General features: G+C 50.9%; 1 protein-coding gene across 3 annotated transcripts in view; it reads right to left on the bottom strand.

The window, feature by feature from the left end:
• Positions 1-27,631, bottom strand: part of LOC149364120 (uncharacterized) — a 146,964-nt gene that overhangs the window by 50,634 nt on the left and 68,699 nt on the right. The window contains exon 1 of one of the 3 annotated variants that reach the window (XM_089574116.1): positions 20,694-20,832. The exons of 1 other annotated variant lie outside the window; for it this stretch is intronic. The gene's annotated coding sequence lies outside the window, so the exon portion shown is untranslated. Of the gene's footprint in view, positions 1-1,929; positions 2,006-20,693; positions 20,833-27,631 lie in introns of those variants that run through there. One more of the 3 variants, XM_089574115.1, reaches the window with a different exon arrangement.

Here is a 27,631-nt window from a genome sequence, read left to right as displayed (position 1 = left end):
GATCTCGGCCACAGCAACACAACACAGTCAGTAGTTCGCCTGGTGCCTGGTTTGGTCTCTGCCTCTGAGTAGTCTGTTTTTCTTTGATTTTTTCTTCTCGTACCGCCACGTTGAGTCTGCTTTCCTAGCTTATCTATTTCTTTAGCAAGCTTTCCTCCATCATTCCACAGAAATTGGAGCAAGCTCAATGTCGGCGTGTGCGAAAACGTGTTAATTGCAAGGTCACGTGGTGCTATCAGCTGCCTCTCCAGTCAGTCGCCTTGGGTGCACGGAGACAAACTGACCGTGACCCCGCACCGTCGCCTCCGGCGCGTTTGTTTCTGGCTAATCGCCGGCAAAACACCGCAGCTTGCGAGGTTGCTTCGGCTTGATACCGAGCGTCGACGGACAAAGGAGCGTACGGTGCAGCCTCTGTACACATGCCTTGCCTACCACTGCGTCGGAGGGCCATGCGCCCAGAACCAGCGACGTTCCCAAGCGCATATCTTTTTCAGTAGCCGATCTATACCTTCGTACATTTGACGCTGCTTATTGGGCGATATGTGCAGAAGCCACAAATATGAATCCGTAACCGGTTTTTTCATTTCCATATGATGAAATTTACAGCCAACGCCTCTGCTGTCTAGCTGTGGGTTGTGTATTTCCCGAAACACCGATTTAACAGAAACGTTCACGAATGTTTTATTCAATAAAGATGCATTGGTTTCTAGGCAGCGCACCATAGTTTCTCCTTGGAGTGAAATTCGAAAAGCTCCTGCAATTTAACAGCAGCGTTTATGGATATCCTACAAACAATAACTCTCAGTTTTGCCAACGAGACCAGCTAGACTGTTTACAGTCAATATCTCAAAAGCCGTGCCCTAACTTCCGCAGGTGTTAGTTGCGTTCTGCAGTGCCAGAATTTCGGTCGTGTGACGCAAAACGACACACTGTTTTCACTTCCACTGAGACAAGGTAGTCTTGCTGTACAGAAACGTGCCATTGACGTTCAAAGAACCGCAAGGAACCGAATATGTAGAGCAACGTATAGCTAAAGAGCCAAAGCAATGCCTCGTCTCCAACGCCCTAAACGATATGCGAAAGTTCAGCCAGCATGCCAACCCTGCTCGGCTGGCAAAGAATAAAGTTCTTCAAACTGATTGTATGTTTACTACTAATCCCCTCTTGACCCATAGTCACCAAGCCTCCTACAGGTTCTGCCTTATCGTTGTCCACGACGGGCGAAATGATAGCTGCGAGAAAACATAACTGATATCAGGACCCTTGAGAACAGCTCTGTTGTTCTGAAGACAGAAGCCTCCTTTGTAAAACCTGACCTCTGTTGCAGCATAAATGTTAGAGCACTTGTCTATATGGTCACAGTGCAACTGAGTGCTTTCGTTCTGTGACCCTGCTTTCATCCCGATTACGAACTGGAAGGTGAGCTGTAAAATATAACTTCAAGTTTGTATGACTAAAGTGCAATCACCAAGATGTAAACGGAACGCCAAAACGAAACCACTGTGTGGTACGGGCCACTATCCGGCTAGTAAAAACAATGATGATTTCGTTAGAGCGAATGAAACAAGCATGCGAAGGGAAGAACTTAATTCGAAAACATGGAAACCACCAACGCTGCCCTCACCAGCAGCCAGCCGGCTCCGCCACACATGGTTTGCAATGCAAAAAATGTTAAATTTAGAGGGAATATGCAGACCACTGGATAAAAACATTTACTAGTAAGATAAAATGAGATATACTTAACACATCTCAGTAACGTGGACTTACAAATCGCTTTAGAACAACATCGAACATACGATGATACCGAGATACCAAGCAGATACCAACGGTTGCGCTTAACCATGCCACATCCTGACCAAGCCCGCAGAAGGCAACGTTTGGCGACGCGCCTCTGACAAACATTTACACAGTGATTCAGACAAGACTTACTGAATACAAGGTCTCAGGTGACAGCCGCAGCGAAATCCGGCGAAGCCACTTCTCCTGTGCTGTTGCTCAACTCGTAATCACCGAGATGTGGTTGACGGGGGGGGGGGGGGGGGGGGGGGGGGGTGCAGACAAGAGCGCGCGGCCCGTCTCCAATCCCCGACGGCCGGCTGGACCTCCAAACGAGACGAAAACAAAAGCGGGCCGAGCAGCAGCCGTCAACGGGACAGCTAACCCCCAGGCTATGGAGGAGTTGAGACACGCGACCTGCTTCCGGTTTCGCTGCTAGCAGAGCGCGCACGACGTCAAATACCACAAGCCAGCCATCGCGGCTACAAGCGCCAACAGCCGCTATCTCACGTCACCGTGGGGCCAATTCAAGCTGTTGCGGCCGCGTGCAGTGACGACGGTGGCGTCGGCAGGGGTGACGGCAATCATGATGGTCCATCGGCGCCGGAGAAGTCGCCCCTCGATAAGGGGGCGGCCACGGAGCAGGAGAGGCGTCAATGACCAGATGCCGCGCCGGTTGCGGCTCCCGCGCGCGCTCCCTTCTTATTTTGTGCGGAAGCCGCGCGACGCGAATCGTCCGATTCCATTCTAGCGCGTCTCTGCACTGTGGAAGCACGTCGACGGCAAGGTAACTACTGGCCGTCTAAACGCGCCGGAGGAGCCACGATGCCTAGCCTATGTTGGCTTATGTTGTCCATCGTTCAGTTTTCCGGGTCGTCATGACAGCCATCGCGAAGACGGAGCTCGAAGTTGGAAAGTTCATGATGGGAGAATTCAGCCTCTTCCCCTCCTTCTACATCATGGAAGATGAAGATTTTCACGCATAAGTTCCGTCGATTAACTGCAGCCTTACAAAGAGAATGCTATGTCTGCACGGAGTGAAAAAATCAAGCCATAATTTCGAAACTATGCGAAGTGTCACTGCTGATTCCTTGTCGCGCTTAGTGATGCAGCTGTATTTGGGCGTTTGGTCACCGCCGTGAGAAAAACGAGACTGCATTAGTTTCAGCCGTATCATCCGCGATCTGTCCAGGAAGTTACGCGTTAAACCCTGAAGCCGTTTGTACAGCTGGTGATCCTGAGCAGTTGCCTTTCTGGCGACCGGGTACGTGATAGTGAAGTGTATGCATAGAAGTGCTTGTTCTTCGCTGCGCAGGTTATTGCACCTCGGCTCGTTGACTTATACGTTAGAGAAAACATCGCCTAAACTTACCATGGTGAATATATGAACGTAACTTTGTCGTAATGGCTTTCGGCCGCCTTTTTCCCTCAGGTAGCGCATGCTGTCTTCTCCGCGAACGATCCTCATCTGTATAGATAGAGTTAACAGGTGTAACCTAAGTTGTTTGCATGCACGTCTGCAGCTTCCAACAGCAACGCGTGCCGTTAGTTAGCTGACCTTATAGTTAACCAGTCAGAAACTCAAGGCCTACTACCAGACAGTGCACTCCTGAAAGAGAGGGACTAGAATGTTGATAGACCAAAATTCTGAAAAATGCCTTCCATTCTCTTCGTGCTTGAACTCCCTGATGCAGGCAGGCTTGGAAGGGCTTTGAGTCGAAGGTATGTCGATAGCAAGAAGTAATGGGATGCGGAGTGCGACGTGAGAACCTACGCTAAAGCCAAACTGTCCATTCCAGCTGCTCGCATATAAATCACGCTAGTGAGGGAAGCGTTTGAGAGACAACGATCTTTAGCCGGATCTAGTCGTTGCGCCAGCAGCAGCAACCAGACTTTTCATGGCCCCTCCTTTAAGTCTTTTCTCCTGCCGTATACCAAGACACTAATGGAAAACGCATTCAAGAAGTTCATGCAGAGAAAACGTCATTTCGCGTTTGTCTAAACCTCGCCTATCCACAGAAAGGGTTTAAACAACAAAGCAAAAAACTTAATAGCAAGCCGCGCGTGCTTAACTGAAACAAGCCTTCCAAACGAAACGAGTTGGCTCACCGAAATGATTTATCGAAGTATGCTGGCCAGCCATGCATGAAGAGACAAAAGTCTCTGCTAACGAATTCGTGACCCTCGGCAATGACAGTATAGGGCGTGAACAGTACGTAGATCGGCTTGGCTTTCCAAAAGCGGCAGCCAGAACGTTTCCTCTCCGAGAACATTCTGTCCTCACGTGATAGACGAACGCAGAGCTTGCCTTCCACGCCCTTTGAATAATGAAGGAGCACTCCTCCTTCTATAAATCAGTTTACTTTTTTTTTTCTTGCAAGACCTCTGCCATAGCTGGACTGTTTAAAGCAGTAAGACCGGCAGGCTGCCTAACCTCCCCAGTTTAGAACAGCGGACAAGCCGCTCTGGTACTTTAACCTCATGCCCGGCACAATCCAGTAATCCAACACGCACGCACGCATAAACACAGCAAAAGAAAGCAAGCCAGTGCGAAAGCAAGTAGCCGCAATTGAAGAGCAACGCCACGTTGACCCGACCGAACAAGACAGTGCAAAGTAGGAAGCCATACGCGGACGGTCACCGCAGGCGACCTGAAACGACGTCACACATGAGGTGCCACGCAGTTGCTTATCTTTATGGAGAGCGGCCAGCGCGGACCTTTATCATCAGAACGACGTGTACATGCGGACACTTCCGCCATGCAGTGACGGCGGCACGCTCGCAACCACGTGCCAGTGCACGGGTAAGACTGCAGAGACCCTGCCAAAACACAACGCGAAACACAGATGCGAGCGAGCCGAGTATAGCCGTCGTGAACGGCAGGCCGTATAAAGACACGTAACATCGGGACCCTTCGCGATGTTTCCAGAGGAGATTTTTTAACGATAAGCTCGCGTTCGAAACGTCCCCCAGTCGCCGCTGCTTGTCGCATGCACAACATCGAGGGGAAGATAAATGCTGAAACGCTGATATGGTGAACAAAGAAAAACACTGCAGAGCTTCTCGGCACAGCCCAAAAAGCTTGAAGTTCTCTTTCTTTGATTTGTTAATGCTTGAATTCTCTATCACTAAGCGTTAAGGGGGCGCATGCTTTGGTACTACCGTCTAGGGTCGTTGCTATTTGTGTCAGCCAAGTCACTGCTGTCTTCTGTTTTCTTTATATACGTCGATACCCTGGAACCATATTTGTCCCGCTGCGATGTCCCCAGCCCTTTACGACGTTTATCGAAGACGGCGACGACGGCATTTCGAAGTCTGAGGAATCCGCACTGCGAAGAGGACCTGCGCGGCTCCTTATCGGCGAGGCGCCCCTGCCGAATGCAGTAGTTCTACTTCGAACCAGGCCGTACGTGCGTCGTTCCGAGCTGAGTAGATGTTTTCCGCGTGCTTTCAACTGGGCCGCTCCTTAAAGGGTTATGCGCTACTGAAAAAAAAAGATAAAGACCGAATAGATGCTCGGCGCCTGAGCGATAAGTTGCAAACCATGTACTGCTTTCTTACGTCTTTGAACTCTGCACGTTGAGGCCAGACTACCAGGGGCCTGAACTAAAAAAAAAAAAGATCAAAAGGAAACTCGAAGAACGAGGCCTCCATATCTTAAGTGCCACGATGTAATGTTTAGAAAGGCTTTAATATTCTTCCGTTCAGACCAGGTAAGACTGAAAATGCAGGGGTATCAAATTTGAGGAGGAGAAAAAGCTCATGTCTGGGTGAATACGTGTCTTGAACCTCAGGCGTAGGACACCGACCTCGCGCTTTTTTTTTTTTTTTGCATGCAGCTTTGTAGGCTGCTCATGTCGCCTAATACAAGAGGATGGCCCCTCCAAACTTAAAAGCTGTTTTCTCGCCAGCGGAAAAGTAAAGAGCGATTTGAAGAACACGCTACTAAGGTTCTGAAACAGGCCAGCAAAGAGAGAGAGAGAGACGGAAATTAAGGTTATCGAACCCCCTCCCTGAAATGGCGGATTGGGCAACGCGTTTAAACGACACATTCGGGGCGCGTTCTTCAACCTTGTGGCCCTTATTTGCTGTGCAGTGACCTTGGGTCATTAACAATTATGTCGCCTAAGATTGACAGGAGTTTCAATTGATAGTTGCATTTAAGTTTCTCGCCCTAGCTATGGAAGAACGAGACAACCATCCCCACCAAGCTCAACTGCGAATTCAACCTCACAAAATTCGAGTCAAATAAACCACTTGTTCTTGGTTGTGTTTTAACCTTATTTTTTTTCAGAGGTTCGGTTTGCTCCGGTAAGGCTACACATTTCTCGTAGGGCAGGGCTACGGGAGAGAAACCGTATTTTCATCAGACTCCACACGAGTGAGCATACGGTAGCGGACTGCACAGTTGGTACACGGTTAGAATAATATAAATTAAAAAGAACGCACACGAAACGTAAGCATAACGAGGACGGAATACTGAGGCTCAGTACAGGCCTGCCTATGTTCTCGTTTAATTTAGCATATACTTCTGTGGTTTCAGCATGAATATACCGACGCTATGATCCGTGAAAGCGTCAAAAGGGCCGGCATTGTCATGTAATGTCACTTTCCATTACACTGTAGACGGAATCGCACTAAAGTGGTTACAATACGAACGACGAAAAATACACGAAGGAACGATAATACGGACGGAGCGGACACTCACGATAGCCCACCCTACTCGCCTTGTTTCCCTTACACTTCGCTTCGTGCATAAAATAGGCAACGCTCAGGATCACGCTGGTTTTTCGACGGCATCCAAAACGCGACAGAGTTCCGACCCGACAACACAACACGCACTGCCGCTCCGCCATAACATGGCGGCGCGTTTTGCATGAAACCGAGATGCTCACCCGCTCTCACACAGACCCCGTTCCCCAGCGGAAGTCTGGAGAGCGCCGCGCTGTCTTCACTTTAGCTGCTGTTGATTAGGGCAAGAGTTCCGGCCGCGTACAAGCTGCGAGCCCATGAGCCTGGGGTGGCCTGCGCAGCGTTACGCGCTGTCGGCTCGCGGATCTGTCGTCGTCGCGACCGCAACGTATAAACGCGCGTACTCGCCGAAAGCAGACTGCGCGGCCTTCCCACGAGAAACGCGCGCTGCGGATGAGTCACGAAAGCAGTGTGTGTAGTCTACGCAGAATGGAGAAGTGCACGAGCGTCGTAGGGCGCCCTGCGGGTGCGTCGTGTTTACACTTTCGTCTGGCGTCGCGCGAGGCCCACAGACCGCGTTCTAAGCGGAGTCGAAGAGTTAAACTCAGCGTAGAGATAAGGACGTATCGAACTTTATTTCTCAATTCGAAGTGATCATGGTTTGGTTTGTGGTTTGCGGGTGCTTAACGTCCCAAAGCGACTCAGGCTATGAGGGACTCCGTAGTGAAGGGCTCCGGAAATTTCGACTATACCTGGGGTTATTTAACGACATCGCACTGTACACGGGCCTCTAGAATTTCGCCTCCATCGAAATTCGACCGCCGCGGCCGGGATCGAACCCGCGTCTTTTGGGTCAGCAGCCGAGCACCATAACCACTGAGCCACCGCGGCGACTAAGTAATCATGATCTTACGACGCTGGACTATAGTAACGCTAAAACATGGTTTGTTCCAGATCACCGCATGAGCGGCAAACGTAACATTGCCCCTTGGCCTGGGCCGTCCGTAGAACCGGATACTGACTGACGATTGTGTTATATTGGGACAGCGGCCTCACTACTGCAGGTATTTGTGCCTCACTCGGTTGTTTATACCGTGCAGAGCCTGCCCCATTAATATGTCGCAGGAGAAGCCAGCTTGTTTTATAGCCTAGGCTGCCGCTCATTCTCACTACAGTTTAAATCTGTATAACGAAACAGCTTACAACGAAATAATGAATATAACGAAGGTATGACAATTTTCCTTGGAAGCTCTGTCAACACGGGCTATAACGAAGCTAGGGCTATAACGAAGTAATCGCCGGGCCCCTTCAGCTTAGTTACAACGAGGTTCAACTGTATTTCAGCACCTATCGTGAGTCTTCTTCCCCTTCCCGACCTTTCCCAAGCGTCAGCGTAAAGAGCATTATGCTTAAGCACCCTTTTCCTGGTCGGCTACCCTACCTTCGAATTCGTTATATAATGTTCCCTCTGTGCCCCCCCCCCCCCCCCCCCCCATCTCTCTCTCTCTCTCTATTTATGGTGCTGTAAAGAAGTTGTGTAAAGAATCGTTAGGCCAGAAAAGCTGACGCAACTTTGGACAAGCAAACGTTCTGCTTTCCTGCGCATTTATGACGACAGCGCTTTCTACACATTGCAAGCATAGCTCGCAAACACGGTTCGACATTCAAAGAAGGCTAAATGGTCTCCGCTCATCTCAGCAAAGGAAATGGGGAAGCATAAAAAACCCACGAAGTCAGTTCAGCGCAGTGAAACAAACGGCGAGCGCATGGCAGCCAGTGTCGTCAGTGGCCGGGGCTGCGTGTCAAAGCCTCGATCCGGTCGTACTCGATGACTACATCCGGGAACTGATGACGTCAACGACAAAAAACGGCAACAGGCCTCTGCTAGACGGGAAGAGCAGGGAAGGAGAGCCTTGTGGCGACACAGTGCCAGGAAACAGCCGGCATGTTTCCGTTTCGCACTGGGACACGCTCTGGTTCGGTAGAATGCCGATGCCTCATGCGCCGACAACGATCCCAGAAGCTTATCACGGCAGTTCTGCCTATCATGCCGATAATACTAAAGAATTGAAACAACACAAACAGCACTGCTTCCCGTAGGCGACTGCGGACACCGCTGTTTTAGTTGCTATTTTGTAAGCATGTAAATTTCTGTTTTAAAACCGTTAAGCTGGGATAATCTGAATATCAGCTCAGCGGGAATTTAGAGTTATTGTATTATAGGGGTCGGATGGAAAGCTCACGCATGAGATACGCATTGGAACGGTCTTACACTGCACTTATCAAGGTTTTTTTTTTTTGGTTTATTGGTGTTTAACGTCCCAAATCAACTCAGGCTATGAGGGACGCCGTAGTGAAGGGCTCCGGAAATTTCGACCACCTGGGGTTCTTTAACGTGCAGTGACGTCGCACAGCACACGGGGCTCAAGAATTTCTCCTTCATCGAAATTCGGCCGCCGTGGCCGGGATCGAACCCGCCTCTTTCGGGTCAGCAGTCGAGCTCCGTAACCACTGAGCCCCCGCGGCGGGGCGAACACTAAGGGGCCAAGGGAGTTATCAAGGGGCCAGCACTACGCATCAGTGCCAAGACGAAAGTTTGCCTCTGGCTATTCGAACTTAATGAATGCAGCCATCTCCAAGGCATCGGTTTCAGCCAATCGAACAAGAGTAGTGGAACATGCAGGTCAAGCTGTGGCGAAATGACGGAAGCAGTACAGGCGTCTGTGACGTCATTTCCTTCAAAGCCAAGACAGGCAGTGTTGCCAATAACGCTTTCCGTCACATGACAAACGCTGTATTCCATGCCAGTTCTGCACAGAAATCAAGCTCTCTGGTTAATGTCGTTGTGGAATCTTTCCTTTTTCTCGAAGGGGGGACAAGCCATGCGAATCGATAACAAAATGTCAAAGCGAAGCGAAAGAAGACGCCCCCAACGGATTCCGTAATCTGAAGCAGCAAAAAAAAAAAAAAAGCAGAAAAGAAAGAAAGCGGGCAGGGTAGAGTTCCACCCCTTCAACAAACGCAGCGTTGCTAGCTACCAGACTTTTTCGACCTTACTGATCACGTGAATTCTACCACTCTTTTTGCAGAGTACTGCGGACACGTGAGACATCTGAGCGCTCTCGTCCCACGTGAAACAGGAGATCCACTGAAGGAAAAATGAGGATTATATGTGTCATGCCTGAATGAAAAAAGGTCCCTTTTTTTCTTCTCGCTCTTTTCAGAATTTAAATCAAGCACGCCAACCACCTAAAAGCAAGTGTGAGAGTGTGAACATTTATTCGGAGAATCCAAGTCTGCGGCTGCAGACAGAAGAACGGCTTTACTAGGACGACCGAACTAGAGGTCACATCTTCGTACCAACGCGAAAGTTTAGAACGGCACGCATCTCCCACCTGCATAGCACACAAGCTCGTGCATCCAAACATGCCCCTGCGTCAGCACTTAGGTAAACAAGATTTGTAAACGGAACAACCAACACCTCAGCAGGGTTTCCCAACGAACCCGCACACACCGAATCCCGTACGAGGTTTTCTAAACAAGCACGCAAGTCCAGCCAGCATCTTTCTTGCTAGCGCCGCAAGGCCGTCTGTGCGCGGGAACGCTAAGGACGAGGCCATCGGCGCCGCCGCAAACCCAAACAAGTCGGAGAGGGGGCGAGAGGGGAATCGAGCAGCAGCCACGCTGAGGTGCAAAACACAAAACAGAAGAGGAGTAAGAAAGAAAAAAGAACGCGCTATGCGGATGAGGCAACGCCACTCGTGCGCCGGTTTCAGATTTCACCGCGACTACAGCGCGCGGGCCGGCGCTCCCACAACGCCGGAAAGAAGAAGGGCCGACGACCTCGGGAGGCACAGCAGCCAGGACGAAGACGACGACGCTGCCACTATACACGCCAACAAACAGCAGCAACAGCATCAAGCAGAAGAACCCGCTGAGCTGCCGACGCGTGCGAGCAGTGGCGGAGGGCCAGTTATACACCACCAGCCTTCCAGCTAGGCAGCAGTCGGCGATGATGTCATGCCAGCAGATGCTTCTTCGCGGCCACGTACGGAAGCTTAAGGAAGAGGAGGAGAGAACAGGCGGAGAGGGGAGCGCTTGTCAATCAAAACTCGTCTGCAGTCCCCGCTGTGCGCGGAGCTCGTTTTGTTGTCCGCGCACGAAACGCTGGCGGCGGAAATGCCATTGCAGTGCCCTGCTGCTGCCAAGAGGTGGATTGCTGCTGCTCCCGTTGACAAGGAAGGCCTCGGCCAACCTTTTCCGCTCTGACTACGTTTTTTTGTTGTGGGGAGGAGATGTTAACGGTGAACCGTAATATCCGGAGCTCTTGATCGACGTCGAGGAAGACTGCTACGCGAAACGGGTCACGTCGAGGGAGCTCGTGTTTATGGCGTTTAAGGTATGCAACGTCATCGCGGAAGACAGGAAGGCGCCAGCGGCATGGGCCAGATAAAAGGGGCCCTAATGTGCGCTGTTTATTGTCGGTGACCTTTCGCGGTAGGTTCATTGTTGGCTTACGGAGAGCAAAGGCCCGATTTAATGTAGAGTCCGTATTGTCCGAGGTTGGACTCATCCACTGCTGCGAGCATTACGTAACATGTTCTCAAAAGCATCGAAGTTAGGGATTTTGTATAGGTGCACACACTCACCAAGCTGCACGGAGTACGACTTGATTCGCATTATAATTTCTGCGTTCCGGGATGTGATTCTAATACGTCCGAGTAGCTTGCAAACGACGATGATCTAGAAGCGGAGACCATAACTCCGAAGCTGACGCAGATACTAAACAATACGTCTAGAACAAGATATCCGCTGATAAAGGGCGTACCGCGGATACACAGCAACAGGTCAGCAGCAGAGAAACATTACCCACGCCAGTGGCAGTATAAGCGTTCAGGCTGACGCGTTGCACGTGACGTGAACAATCTTGAGTCGAAGAATGATCCATTCTCCGGCGTCAGCTGCTTGCCCTTGCCCGACAGAGCTTTTGTTTCCCGCAACTATCGGCCCGCCTTCGCACCCTTGTGACGCACGGAAGCACGACGGCTTCTGGCCGCATAACAGCTCCGAGCAACGGCTTATTCAACGGCACCGTGACACAAGCCCAACGCAAGTACAGTGTGCATGCCCCAAACAGACAACGGAAGGGGCTGTTGACCGCCCATGACCTCTCGTACTCCAGTGGCCCCGAGGTGTCGACTTTGATCGGAAGGAAGAACAGGGGGGAGAACAGTGGGGGTGGCGGGGCATCCTCGCGCGAGCACGTCATCGGACACAAAGGAAGGCCGCCTGTAGGATGATGCTGGGAATTAAGAAACCGCTGTGAGGGCGCAGGCAACCACAAACACAGGGTGCAGCAGTAAACGGGAAAGAATGCACAGAAAACGACGCGCATCGCCGCGATAAAGTAGTGGATGTTGGCGCGTCGTTTCAGTAATTCCGTGCAGCAGGGCGGAATATGAAGGCCGTGACTGAGTGAGATCAGCGGGAGAGTTGAAGACAGTACAGTCGGGAACAAAAGTCTCTGGACCACGTGTTTCGTAAACGAAGCCGATATCCCTAATATTAGCCGGCGCCCGGATATTGCACTTACGGAAACGAAAGTAAACACCCGTTGTTTCACCTTCGCAAGTGTGATCGCCAGCCGGCGGCTAGTAGCATAGCTATCGGCTTAGATGACGGAGGACAGGGTACAGAAACTTTTGTGCCCCACTGTACATCGTAACTTGAGCGCACAGCAATAATTTCAAGACAATAGTAAAACAAAGCTGCTTGGTGGACAACGAAAAAAATAGAAAACAAACGTATAGCTTCGAGGGCCTTCTGTGAGCGGAATTTTTCACTCATCGCGAGTACACAATGTGCTAACAGATTGGTTACTCTGTGTCCTTCAATAGGCTGACGTGATAAATGCGTCGTAAATGACGTGCGTTAACATTTTACGTGTTAACATCTACGCTGTCTCGTTTTTATTTTCCCCAGCCGGCACCGTTCGTTCGCAACCAAAATAGCAGGCAGGGCGAATGGCATCAAGAACACCCTACAGCACATTCGACTGAACAGCGTAAAGCCAAAGCAGCTTGTCAGGACAGCTGAAAATATTGGGTGCTTGTATTCGTTGCTGCCAGTGTTTTACATCCCTAGGCGATACGAGCTGTGAACACTGCATGGAAGAAAAACACAGCGACCCTTATTTCAAGCGATATGACTCATAAGGAGTGGTAAGGGCGTAAGATGGGCAAATGACCTCCGGGGTTTCGCAACAACACGCAAACTTAACTTTTACTGCCGGGTGACGTGTGGGAAATACTTCAAAGGTCGTGAAAACTTATAAGATTCGAAAAAGGTCAAAGAATAAAAACTAGCAAAAATCGTGAGCATTAACGTTGCCCGACCCCAGTCACAGTAATCCTGTAGGTCTTTTGATCAACATTGACCAGTAAATCAACCTCCATCTGACTTCACTCCGTCTCGCGCAAGCTCCACAGGAAACGCTCTCCATTATGGCGTTAGTATAATTTTTATGGTCGAGCTCAACATCCGGAAATCGAATACACGCTAGAATTTCCACTGGGTTAACGTATATCTCGAGGCCACGGGCTTTGAAGTTCTTCAAAGAGAACAACTAAACCTTTGTTAGGTGGAAGTATTGACTAGCACATTCTGCACTAAGGACTGAGCTGTGCGAGCGATGCATGCAACTACAGCAGGCAACCGCAGGAGCTCTACAGCGAAGCGTGACAAGTGCCGTAAATCCAATCTTCCAGGAGGCCCCAACGCCGTTCCACTCGCACCGGCTTCCATATAGAGCTGTACATTGAAGAGCTTCCCACTTGCCGTCTATACCGCCCTTCCTCCTCCGAAACCCGGTGTCCCACCCTCCTCTGTGCCCTCAACTTGCGATCCGTTTCCTGCTCAGCCGGTGATTTGTGCCCCAATCGCGGCTGCTTGGCGGCGGCAAAGGCGCTGCTGGTTTTGGACCAGGGCGCGCACGCCTTGACGCAGCAGCAGGCTTTTCCCATCGCTGTGATGGACGGTGCAGGCATAACAAGTACCGGTGCCTGGTGTGTGCGGGTGCGCATGCATAGGCATGCGCAGAGCAGCAAGATGCATGGGAGGCTGGGCTGGAGGCACTGTTTGGGGACGGCCACCGAAGCTTCAGAACAATTTCAGACGCGTATTGTCAGAGTACTTAACTATCGCTGGTTGTTGTGCCAAGTGGAGATGTTCGTTTATACCAGCGTAGTATTCTTTATTGCTCCAGTTGTTCTGGTGTGCGGTGCAGAAACCAGCAGGCTTTCCTCTAAAGTGAAATGCGTGGTATACCCAAAGACATGGCCGCGATGAAGCCCAACATGATACGGAAGAAGTCAGACGTACTGCAGATTCCAGCAAAGTGGCTTTCAAAGGTGGCCATCCAACGAATTGGTGCCAAAGGCTATAAAAAGCTCCCCAGGCTTTCCGGCTGATGCGTGGACAACCAAATACGGGCTGTCGTCGATTGTACAAATGAAGGACCTTATCTAGAGCGCGGAAGTATTAAATTGCTTAAGAATTTTTGGAACAAAATTTGGCGTGAAAGCTATTCGCATTGCATTTCACGCTCGTGACCACTAGCGCGTACTCCAGTTTCCCGGAAGCAAGCAGTAAGTCTTCTGCTGCTAGTCAAGATGGACACTCCAAATCCAGACAACCACGCGCTCAGTTGTGTCATCGCTTACTATAACTTAAAGCGTGTCTATTACATGCGCTTAGAAGTGAACCTTTGTGTAGACCACAAAGGCAAGCTTTCAGCAGCGAAGTTAACTACGTCAAAAAGAGAAAGAAAATGGCAGGGGGGCGAAGAACATTAAAAGACGCAGAGTTCAACACAGACGGCATCAGTCGCGCCCGGACAAAGACACGTATACACTACCACAAAGTGAAGGTTCTGTCTTGCAAGCAGCAAATGCACAGCGCGTGCGAGCAGGCAGAGCAGTCCCGCGAGCCAGCGAAAGCGAATCGACCGAGACGCGCTTCTTTGATCCCGAGCAGCAGCGCTTCGGCGTCCTTCTCAAGGCGGCCGCTCAGTGGACGAGCGCGGCCCGAGCGCGTGCAAGAATCCGGAGCACGCAGGTCAACGCACGCGGCATCGCCCTGCTACACAGCTTTTGCTTTCAAGCCCCTGCAACGCTCACTGGTGGTGCAGCGGCTCGTTTGCGTCGCGTGCAGGCAGCAAATAACGGAGTCGCCCCGGCAGACACGTAATCGCCGCTAATTATCTACGGCCACCCTCCCCCCCTCTCTTCCTCTCCGAGAACGGGTGCGCGTACACCGGGCAACGACGGCAACTGGTTGGCGAAGGAAAAGAATGAGATCAACCTGCTGCATCTGACATCCAAAAGCACACACACGCAAAAGCACACACACGCAAAAGCACATGCAAAAATATACAAAAGCACAGTGCTGCCCTTTATCTTAGCGAACTAATCGGCACTGGCGGGAGCGGCTTGCATTCGGACCTGCGACGCGACGCCAAAGGGGTGGAAAGGCATCATCAGCCGTGTGCAAAGCGTGGCGAGGAAAACCCGGAAATGCGTCCTACTGTACAACGCTTGATTGCGCCTTCATTAACGATATATACGCTTGATTCGCATCGCGGTGATTGGAGGGCAGCAATCGAAAGTGGAATGCACTATCTCTGGAGAGGGAGCAGCGAAACGCAAGGCGAGAATATGTAACAAAATCGAGCCAGAACCACGGCTCATTATGAGCGGGATGTGCATGCACGGGATGCTCAAATGTAGCCACTAGTTCCAGTCTAGCAGCGTTAAAATGGCGTTGTTACACGCTTCTCGAGTCGACTTAGTTCCTTTCGGTTCGAGTTTCTTAAACACTGGCGTAATCTGACTCGTCGACGGTAGCTTGAGTTGTGAATTAAGACACGGACATTAATTAGACAGAAAAGGGATTCATTGAAGGAAAAAATTAGAGACTGGACCGTAGTATTAGACTGGTGATAAAAAGAAATAGGGCATGTAAATGGAAAAAAAAATAATCCGGATACTAAGGAAAATAAATATAAAGAACGCAGAGGAAGGTGACTGCGAGGAATAAAGAGGCGGCTCTGCTAGCGCACCAGAAGAGCGAAGACTAACCTTAATGCCAGCAGTCCTAATGGCTCGTTGTGAATAAAGTTAAAGTTTAGCATATAGATTAACCATTATTAAGTAGACTATTGCGCACTGCAGTACGCGGAGAACACCAGCGTGCAATTTCATCCTTGTGGGCACCGCGGAGTCTTCTAAAGACATTGAAAGTTCTTTTGTGAGTCCACTTCGGCCCTAAAAATAAATTCAATGCGCCGCTGTTCTTCCTTGTAGATGTTTACTTCCTTGACAGCATTACATTAAAAAATGCCCTTTTTTCTTCCGCTTTTTGACGCACACGTCCTGTCCAAGCCAATTCACAATGTTTAAAGACGGAGTTTTAACTCCTCACATTCAAGTTTATCGTTATAGGGTCATTCCACGTGAAATATCCCAGACACCAGCAGCGAATAACGCCGATTCTTTAAAAAAAAAAAAAACTGGGCTAGTTGGCGACTGTGTGACTGGAGTTTCAACGAAGTATTTGTTTCGACGAATTTTTTTTGCTCATAGAGCGCTCTTTTGAAGTTTACGCGATGAAGCAAAAGTTGGCCAGAGTTAAAAATTTTCGGCAGCTCGGACGCTTGGCAGCTCGGACACTCGGATGCTCGGACGCTCGGCAGCTCGGACACTCGGATGCTCGGACGCTCGGCAGCTCGGCAGCTCGGACGCTCGGCAGCTCGGACGCTCGGCAGCTCGGACGCTCGGCAGCTCGGACGCTCGGCAGCTCGGACGCTCGGCAGCTCGGACGCTCGGCAGCTCGGACGCTCGGCAGCTCGGACGCTCGGCAGCTCGGACGCTCGGCAGTTAGGACGCTCGGCAGTTCGGACGCTCTTTATTTACCCGTACCCGCACTCTTTATTTACGATGGATGCATACAGAATTCCGTTGCAATAACTGGCGTGTCTCCAAAGAACACAGTTTGGACATCCACGAGATCGAGCGGCAATGACACATTTGTCGCCTGGCAGCACGTCGCTGATATGCATTGTGAATGCGGTAATTCCGCTGTGTGCACAAAGCAAAAAATTCAGGGGGGCACTTTGTTGACCTAAACTGCGGTGAGGCGAAAGCCTTTAGCGCTGTGTTGCGGCTTGTGTCACTGATGTGTGGTTGAGATGTTAAGTACACAATTGCTTGTGAATCTTAAATGCTGGAGACACCGGAGGGCATTTGGGAGGCATCCGTCTGATTCGACACCTTTCTGCAAACACTCTCCAGCGTCCTAGACAAGGAGGCCTACATATGCGTTGGCAGGAAGTAGCGTAGCCATTAGCACGCTCGGCTGCGGACCGGAAGGATGGTGGTTCGAATCCCATCGTGCACAAAGATTCTTTTTCTGGTCTGACTAGAAAAGCGTGATACTTCTGCTGACAGACAACCTTCTGTCGACAACGATGAGGCATTAAAGGCTATCGCCTTAATATCCCTCGGATGTTGGAGTGACTACGAACGCTATATTTCAATGGCTTCCCGCAGTCAGGACCTGAAATCGAATACTGCACTCATTTTTTACTATCTTTCTTCGTGTCATCGTTGCCTGAGGCAACTGTCTTACCGAAGAAGCAGTACGGCTCATTTGTGTGAGCTTCAAAACCTCACTCTCGTCATGTGGCCCAACGGTCCTGCAATGATGCCAGCCCAACACAGAACTCAAATATATACTAGACGCTCGTCAAAACAATTCATAGATTATAAAAGAATACACCATAATCGCAAAAGTCTCGAGCGAAAAACTCCCGAGGAAAAATGACTCTACGCAGCAAGATTAATGAACCCTTTCCGCCGAGAAGACTTCAGCCTCGGCAGAGGTATCCGCTGACGACAACCTTATCAGCACCGGCGCCAGCCTGGTCCGCTGTGGTTGCATGCGCGGAATTCGGGGGGTGGTTTATACATGCAAAGCCGACCGAAACGACTGCGCACATACACAGGCGCTAGCTTCCATTTTGCGTCGTTGGTTCACTTTCTTAGCTGCGCATGCATCCATTACACTGCAGGCCTCGTCCGCCCCGCGACTGGCGCGCCGAAAATGGACACAAGGTGAGGGGGGGGGGGGGGATTCTCCTTGTCTTCATCTAAATCCGGAGCGGGCGGCGCCACTGCTGGACAATTTGTTGTGTGGCTCCTACTGCACCCTGTATATATATATATACATGACCGCAGTGGCCGCGGTTAGTAATGGTTCCGCCGGGGGCGTGCTTTCTTGCTTCAGCATCCATTCGGACGGAAGGGGCCTCGGAACAAACAGTTGTCATGGAAGCCTACAAACGAAAGGTCCATGTCGAGCACTTTATTACGCTGGAAACACGAAGTGCATACACACAAACAAGCCGAGAGCTAGCAGCCAGGGAGAAGAATGAGGGCTTAGTGCACTGCAGAGAGCGATTGTTCTGTCATCCTTTGTGTTCTTCATCGAGCAGTGACCTCCGCTCCGGATCGGCGCTGTAGAGAGAAGGGGAGCGCAGCTGGCCGCTCTGTACTTTGCTGCGGCCCTGCTCTCTAATCGAAAACGCATGGGGTTGCAACTTCGTAGAACACCATTTTAGTAAAATGGGTGAAACGACGCATTGTTGCCGCGAATAGCATTCGGGTTCGTGAAGGAAGTACAAAAGTGAACAGAAGAGAAAAACAGGACGCAATTCAGTCGATATACTGTAGATTAAAGGTATTTGGTACTTCGAGCGCGGTGAGCAGAGTGCATCCGATTCTGTAGTAACGGAAGTGCTTTCGGGCTTTATAGCTTAGATAATTCAGGCATATGATTAAAATTTCTGTTTATTTCGTGGTAATTAATTTGCGGTGGCACTTATGCTAAGCAGACAAACTGCACGTTGATAAGAGTCGGTCAGACATGCCTGCATATGCTTAACTACTGTTGCGTTTGAAAAAAACAAAACAAAACAGGTTTGACGCGAGTAGTTCTATGCCCTCATTTATATTTGAAATCTATTGTGCAGTCTAAACTCGGCGCCATTTTCACTCATATGCGATCTCATAGTACGTGGATAACGCTATTAACAGCACAAAACCTCGAATCTCATTTGAACTCAAAAGTTCACCCGGATAGTGGCATTAGGTTTATTCCGCGTGATATCGTAGCGCTCCGCCAAGCCCCGCCTCGTCATCGTAATAGCGAGAACAACGAACTATTTAAACAAGGGGAGGGGGTGGGGCACGTTAACAAGCTGTTTTCTTACTGCGAAGAAATAAACCGGCCCTCAACTCTGCCGCCGGCTATAACTACAACCACCTTCCTCACCCACCGCATCGTCTCTTTAAGCACGTGCGCCTGCTGCAATGAAAGAAGCAACCTCGGGAACAATAAAGCAGCAGCCAACTTTGATTACGAAAATATATTCGCATACAAACTATTCGCCAGCGGCGTCAGCGAGCTTAGTGCATGCACCGAAAAGGAAAGTGCACCGCCTCGGCGGCAACCTGCTATGCAAAACTGGCCCCGGCGACGACAAGGCTCGCGGCGCGGCCAGCCCTTTTCGGGCCGATTAAGAAGAAGCGGCGCTGTTGAGGTGCACTCACGCCGACGCAAGGCGCGAGCGCTTCTCTGGCAAGCAGGAAGCGTGAGGCGGCCGGCATCATAACGAGAGCCACGCCATGCAAGGAGGCGTGTAAGGGAGAAGGGGGGAGAGCTTGGAGGGCGAAGACAGAGATGGGGAGGGCAGTGAGGGGGGCAACCGGTTGCGTAAAGAACTGCTGCACCGTCCAGACGCGATGCCTCTCGTTCGGAGCCAGGCGCCGTCCATTAGTTACCCAACCAACCTTCTTCCCTTCGGAGAGCCCATAGCCGCCCCCTTACATACAGCCTCTCTCTTCATCGCGTAACTGCCCCGAGAGAGAGCCCACGGCGCTGACCGAGTCACGGCAGGCCTTCGACGGCGAGACGAGGGCAGCTGGTCATCAAGCTATGGGCGATCGCCGCTAAAGATAGCACGCGCTGAGCGTCGGACCTTGTGCTTCGTGTGTATTGTGTGCTGTCCGTGTTTGTGTGTATATATATAGCTTCCACACGGACATCCCCGCATTCCTTCATGCCTCTTACTCCTCCTATGTGCCAGCCAGAACACACTCTCGTCCATCCACAGGAGGCCCTCACGCGAGAGACCTCAAGCACGCACACTATACACATGGTCCGCGGAATCAACTGAAGCTGCGCCGCCGACGGCGGAGACGCTAATGCGCCAGGCTGCGATCATCGTCGAGGCCCAGCCGATCGCCAACGCCTTTCGCTTTCGCAGATGGACCAAGGCGATGCAGGAAGGGGGGCGGAACTCCGTACGAGGCCTCCCTTCGGCAAGAGTGATGGTGTGCGCCGTCGTCTACAGGGCCTTACCTGTATCCTACCGGACCGGACTGCATCGGCCGTCCTCTTGTTGGTTCAATACACCGCCCTCACACGCAATGGCATAAGAAAATCTTAGAAGTGTAATCACGCTCGCGTGCAATCCCGCTGTTATCCGCGGTATGCTGATGGCGTTACTTGGCTGTTTTTACTTCATTACTAGAAAAACACGACGTGAAGTACACAGGTTCTGATATGTGACGTCATATACATATTAGCTTCTCGGTAGAGAGAACTGCAATGTCCAGTGCGTCATCCTCTGGTGCGATTAGAACTTCCAGAACAGTAAGATAGATCGTTATTACTTCGAAGAAATGCAGCGGAGAAAATAAAACCTGTTTCGCTTGCAGTTTTGATCGCCACAAAACAGGTGAATGCAATTTCGCGCGAAACAAGTGAAAGCCATACGGCCGTTACTCGACTGGCGGAGGACAACAATATATAAAACTTTTCCATGCTTACGGTTGAAAGCCCCGCAAACGGATATAAGCTGCGCGGGGCCTACTCTGTTTCAAAGACCGCCGTCGCCGCGTAGGGGAGTTATTAAAGACCGTTTAACCAACTGCCTAGCAATCTCGTGCACGTCTTCGCAAGTCGTAAGCAAACTAGCGCCAAAACTAGACCTACCAGCAACGGTCACACAGATGAAGACGGCGCCGTAGGAGTAGTGGCAAAACCACATGCATCGTTACTGTCTAGGTAACACAGCCGGAAAGAGCTGTCAGGTTGTGACTCACCGTTCCCGTGCACATGCGAGTGTTTTGTATCCGCCGAAACACACGTTCGCCGTCGGACTCGGCCAGTTTTTTCACGTCAGAAACGAAAACTCCGTCAATTTAACCCCAGAACAAGTGCTGGCACAACGCCATATAAGCCACGACGACGCAGACAGGTCCACACAAGCACGAAGGCGTCCTTCCGGAGAGAGCTAACAACAACGGTCTACCGGTGTATGGGTGCAACAAGTGTTCCGCGGGGTTTTTCGAAGCCAACGGAACAGCTAGAGGGAAGAATGATGGAAGCAAACAAGAGGGCAAACGAACGGCGCATGCGCGTGGCGGGCGCGTGCTGCCGCCTGCGCCAGCCATCGAGCAGACGACAGCGAACCATCTGCCGCCGCTGCTGCCTCTAATATGAACGTTCGTCTGCAACTCCGCACTGCCGCCGCCATGACAGAGCAGCCCGCCCCGCTGCTGCCACCTGCTCCCAAACGAGCGCAGCTCACCAACCGACCGAACGAACGAACGGCCGTTGGGGGTCACGAGTTCGGAAAACGACGCGTAAACAGAGGCAAGCGGCCGCAGATGCACCAGACCGCTTTTCGTTTATATATTCTTGCCACAATTATGCCGCCACAGCTTGGGCTTTGTCCAACGTACTAGCGGGGCAGTGGAAGTGCGCAGGGCACGTACGGAAGAACGGCTGGGATGCAAGGAACGTCACAGTTTTATTTTTTTTTTTGTCAATCGCAATTGGACGAAGTTTAGTCAGGCCGAGAGAACCTGCTGCCACTTCATGGGGACTGAGAGAAAAAAACGTGAATCATAAGTCCCGAAATTCTCTTACTAGCGTGCCCGTGAATGCGAGTGCCATCCGTAACGTGTATTACAGGCTGGTCTGATTTGCATTTTCTGATTTCTTTTTTGCTTTGGATGACGGGCAGCCAGCTTGGCACTTGCAGCATGAACTGCAATGAATGACTCACAGTAACCCTCAACGTATGACACGTACTTACTAGAAGCTATTTTCTTTCGCAGTAAAATGGAGCTTTTTTCCGGTTCAGCGGGCAGCAGTTATTGCTAAGCTGCAAACACGTTGCAGCGTCTGCGGAAAGCTGGGTCGGCAAAGCTAGGCAGCATTCGAACTTCCGCCCACCCCTGCTGACCTTGCTGCACGCAGGTGCCACGCGAAACGGAAGCAAGCACAGTGCGCGAAAGCATCGGCTCCGGACAGTTTTAGCGAAGCATCAACGCATCGTCACCGCAAACCGTAACTCAAGCAAGTGGAATTTTTGTTTGAAGCATGTTTGCAACCCACAGCCGCAGGCGACGGCCCCTATGGAGAACAATGACTGTGGATGCTTGTGGACTGCAACTCCAGTGCAGTTTTACAGTGCCAGTGGAGCTTTTCCAGTGCCGGTGGAGCTTTTCCAGTGCCGGTGGAGCTTTTCCAGTGCCGGTGGAGCTTTTGCAATGCCGGTTCAGCTTTTGCAATGCCGGTTCAGCTTTTGCAATGCCGGTTCAGCTTTTGCAATGCCGGTGGAGCTTTTGCAATGCCGGTGGAGCTTTTGCAGTGCTTTTGGAATGCAGTGCCATTGGGCTGCAATGTCTGTGGAATGCAATGCCTGTGGAATGCGGTGCCCTTGAATCGAAGAATTTATTGACAAAGGTGTCTCATCAAGGTGTCTACCAACTCTGTCTTTTGTACGCGTCTGTATTTCCGCTGGTGCCCCTGTTTTCAAGTTCACCAATGATGTCTTTGGAGGACGGCGAAAACTTTAAATTAGTTGCAGAAGGGATACACGCTCACAAGAGAAGTCTTTATGTGGCGTTTGGCTTTGTGTGGCACCTTTATGTGTACTGTTTGTGGGATGTCGGTGCGTACAGCCATATCCAAAGTGGTCTGCCGAACGGATGAAAACACTGGTGGGGCCGAAGGCGGTTTACGTCAGCGCCACACGCGGCCTTATAACGGCAGTTTAAATGCACGATCACCGAATAGGGCGAAAAACATATGGTTAACCCTCAGATGAGGATTGCCAGTACGATGAAATAAAAAAAGATCAAATGCCTTGAGAGCTTGAAGATATCAAGAAGCTGAAGTGTAATGTCAATAGAGGCCTGATTAGGGCACTCCTTCGCCCGAGTAACGGACCAAGATTTGGCTTCTGTGCTGTGGCGCGGGCCGCGATAGCGTAGCGCGGGGCGCCCCATAAACCCAGAGCAGACAATCTGCTAGGCCACCCGGAAATGTTTATCGTACCGTCGCCACAACCACGAACTATGACTCTGCGGCTCTGAGACCGCGCGGCCCTGAGAAACAACACGGTATGCGCGAACACTGCGCGAAAGTGCACCCCGAGGAGCGGCCAGCGCCACGCACGCAGACAGTGCGACGGGACACCCACTTTTCTCGACGCAGGTCTCGTCCTTTCGTCTCCGAACAACGAGAGCTTGTCCGCGCATGCGCGCTAGACAGCGCCGCGGCATCCTCTGTAATCATCCGGCACGCGCTTTCGCCTTACAATTACGTTGCTACGTGGGGCGCCCTTTCGCCCCGTGGGCGCAGCTGCGTGGGAGCCGTGCCAGAGAAAGACAGACGTGCGAGCCTCCGCACGCACATTCGGAGAGGATGGAGAGGCGTGCCGGCGCTGATCACAGTTGTGTGTTCCCTGCTCACTGAACGAAGGATGCGACGAGGCAAGACTTGGCGCGCGCGCAGGCCACTTTCCATTGGGGCAGCGAGATGATTACGCGCGGAGATATCAATTTTGTTTGACCGCGTGCCAGTATGGCTCCCGGACGTGTCGGCGCACGGGATGGGGAAATCCGTTTGCGTGCGTGAAGAAGGGTTGCTACCGGCTCCACACTCTACGCTTTCAGACACGATGACAAGAGCAGGACGTTGCCTCGCTCAGAGCTCACGGTGGGAAGTCAGCCGAGGTTGTTGCTGGCAGGACCTGTTATAACACTATATATATACACCCGGTGGCTCAAGGAAGCAAGGATGTTCGCAACCAAGGGCGGGACGCGCGGGAAAATTCTCGCCTGACCTGTCAGTGTCCATGGCAAAGTGCTGTGTGCGCGTATGGGAGTGCGTGCGCGCGCGTGTGCGCGTGCGCGTGCGCGCATGGTCGTCTTTTAGCGCCACCTTTTCATTTTCACCCCCGTCTACTAACTAGTGGAAAATTTAATTTATTTGGCAAATTTATGCAAAGACATCGACTATAAGTGCCAGGCGAGAACTAAAGTCGTACACTTGACCAATGTGCCTGTGCAGAATCCTTTGAAGAGTTTTTGGTACACAAACGCGACTATGACTGCATTGTGGCCTATTTATAAAATCTATTGCAGGAGTGAAAATAAATATAGTACACGATAGCAAGTACGGAAAGCGCATGCAGCACAGCTTGGAAACAAAATTTTGTACTCAGACTCCTTAACGAGGCTGCCCACAACCCTTGAAGCGCAATGCTTATGGGGGACATTTGTGAGCTGAACATGACAAAAAAAAGTACACTCCACTTTCCAAGACGCTGCGGAGCAGTCAACCTAGTGGTTCAAGAGTAAGGCTTCCAGTTCAAAGCCTCTAATTTTTCCTGGCCACAAAGGCCCGTTCGCGGTCACTCGGAACAAGCGGCCGAATCGCCGGCGCAAACGGTGAAGCAGCGATTTCGTGATCGCCCCACCAATGGAATCTCGAAACTCCTCCACTATGGCTTCAGCGTTCTCTCGGCCGGCCGGCACCTGATGGCAGGAAACAATGCCTGGCACCACACACCGCGGACGGCGCTGGCACTTTTCCCACAGCTCGGACAGAGACAAAACAAAATAATAAGATTTCGTGCTGGCACTGCCCGAAAGGTCACGGAGGAGGCCATATTCGCCGATTGTTCGCCCCCTTGCGTAACATCCTGCACCACCGCAGGGCAGGTACCGGCGCTATTGCGTCGCATATACCGACGTAAACAAGGAGCCGAGAGTCATGTGCAGAGAATTATGACAGCGGAAACAACTCGGACCAGATTTTCTATGCTGGCCCATCCTCGACGACTTCCTGGCGTGGCGTGGTCAGCAGCTTGCGTCCAAAGTGCAAATACCAACGTCACATTGCACTCATGCTATAGAGTACAATGAGAAATTTGTTCCAATAAAGTAACCATGGAAGTAATTTAGTGGCTGCGCATTTAGCCATCTTTTTCTCATGTGTGCGAAGAAAATAGGTAAACAAGAAAGTCATTTCACCACCCCTGCAGGTTGACCACCCCTTGAAAGCTGGCGCGACGTTTTCGCGCCTACGTCGCACGGACTGCATTGCATGCGACTGTGCGCGCAGGCGACTGCCTTGTTAGCAGCGGCACCTTGAACAAAGGAAGCCGACAGCCAGCGCCCTCTAGAGGCGAGGCGTTGCCTGTGTCAACATCCTTCCATCGGCTGCGCTCGTGCCCACGCAACAGCAGCGCGAGAACTCGAGCCCGCATAATGGAACGTGCGAATTCGTTCGGCTTTGTCCACAGCAAGACAAAGCTGATGAGCTCCTCTCTGAAGCCTGCCCTCTACCGAAAGAGAGAAAGGGATGAAGAGACTGAAAGAGGAGGACCTAACGCTCTCTTTAGACGTACCACGCATCAGCACACCGGGACAAAAACGAGAACGCCGGGCTGCCAAGCTCACGGTTGGCGTGCTCCATTCACGGCTATCAGCGCAAGCTCCGACAGCACAAAATATAAAAGTAATAGCGACGCGTTCCTGCAAATTTTGCACATCGCTGACGCCATAGATTGTGTCTGAAAACTGCGTTAGTTCTATCCGACCAGAAGCAGCTCATGCATGACAAGTTATCAAATTTGAAAAAAAAAAGGAACTCCATCTTTTAAAATATTGTTCTAGGTAAAAATAGGTTATCTGGCCCTTTCAGGCTATGTTCACGTTTCTCCGCCAGCAAAAAAGACTCACTTATCGCAGACGAAATTGGAATTCAAAACATTCCCGCCAGTCGATTCAAATTCGTAACGTCCTTAGCGAAAAGCAAGAGTTGCCTCTGTTTCGAAGTCAGTGGTTGTGTAACGTAGCCTCTCGGTTTGGGCGCACGCATTTTACTTGAGAAGTCGGTCGGTGGTGGCGACACCTCTATTTTCTAGCTTACAAAAGCTACGCTATTGGTGGCAATGATCTCTTTGTGATTAGAACGCGGTACACTAGCCATATTTCCTCAGCGTCCCTTCAACGTAGCGGTCGAAAACCTGCGACCAACAAGAATTTTTAACAAAAGAGACATTCATATTTTTCATGTCGCTTCTATGCTACGACCTTTCTTTTTGTTTCGCGTGCACAGGGAATTGGCAGAGGAAAATTCGTGAAAACTGTGGAAACTTCTGGAACTGAAAGCTGCAGGGAATAAGCTACATCAAACCTGTTGTCCGTGTCCACTAAAGCTTAATTATGCCCCGATAACATCTCAATTCCACCCAGGCTTCCACGATCATGCTAAGTTTTGCATCGTTTCCTTAATTCGTCGTTTCCTGGAGGCGGGACAGCTGAGTGACGAAAACTTTGCGTTCCTTGATATTGTAGCGCCCTCCTTTGACTGCAGCAAAAGCGCGGCCAAAGCGCGGGCGCACGTATTAAAGAGGACAGTAAACTAGAACAGAAAAACTGGGCAAGTTGGAACGGATTCATCTAATCCGGATTCATCTAATTCATAATCTGGTAGATAAAGAGATTCGAGCTCTGGGGGAATGTGTGGCGACAGGACGATTGCAGGGTCTTGTCATGTGCTAAGATGCTGAATGGCTTTGTTGGGATGAGGCGGTTTTTGCAGTCCGCTACATGCGCGTACGGGTTTGTGAGGGCTATCGCGATGTGTTTGTTTTTTTCGTTGTGTTTGGTGCGTATATAAGTAACCCTTCTAGAAATAAAACTCAGTTGTTAGATTGCGCTCGTGTCGTCTCTTGTTTCTTTCTCTCGTCCTGTGTATCGCGCTGTATTAAGTTGAAGGACAATAAAAATGGTTTGGTTTATGGGGTTTAACGTCCCAAAGCGACTAAGGCTATGAGAGACGCCGTAGTGGAGGGCTCCGGAAATTTCGACCACCTGGGGTTCTTTAACGTGCACTGACATCGCACAGTACACGGGCCTCTAGAATTTCTCCTCCAAAGAAATTCTAGCCGCCGCGGCCGGGATCGAACCCGCGTCTTTTGGGTCAGCAGCCGAGCACCATAACCGCTGAGCCACCGCGGCGGCACAATAAAGATGACGCCGGTCTGTAATATGTGGCGCCATGGTGCATGCGGCATTTCGGTTCTAGCCTTGATACGTGTCGGGTGTCCTTTTCCTGCGCGCCCGAGAGATAAGCCTACAATGCATATCATCACATCAACGGTCCACAGGTTTAAAACTATAGACTTTCAGTGTAAGCTTGCTTACAATCATGCAGGCGTTTTCGGTCTTGAAAAGATCCATACCAACTGCCTTGGAGGCTCTTTCCTACGAATAAATCCTATCGTCGAAGGAGCTTTGACGTCGTCTGTACCGGACGAAGCTGTCGGCAGTGTGAACAGTGGCGAGCATATTAAATGCGGCGGCAGACATACATATTACTGCCAATGAAAACGTCCCTGGAGCTGCATTCCGAAGCGCTCATAGCGGATACGGCTTCTCAGGGCGCGAACCGCAACGTCTTACCAGCGTCCTTCGCTTGCGATAAATGTTGTGTCTATGTGTTGCTGATATTGAGTGACGCGATTACGAAATACATGGTCACAAAACACGGCGAAAAACGTTTAAATGCGTCTTGCGAACTGGCTATAGATCCTTAGGCAAATGAATGCCGGCTTTTAGGTACGGTGACGCTGATCTTCTCTATTCATTGCTTTGTGTTAGCCGCCTACCCATCGAAGGGTGAGGAAAAGGAGGAGGCGCTTCTTCATGACAACTGGAGGGAAAGGCTGCCTTGA

The sequence above is a fragment of the Amblyomma mixtum genome, chromosome 2, assembly GCF_055824585.1.
Source record: "Amblyomma mixtum isolate Tamu chromosome 2, ASM5582458v1, whole genome shotgun sequence".
NCBI lineage: Eukaryota > Metazoa > Arthropoda > Arachnida > Ixodida > Ixodidae > Amblyomma > Amblyomma mixtum.
The sequence above is the reverse complement of the archived record's forward strand: the minus strand, read 5'-3'. Positions and strand labels throughout refer to the sequence as shown.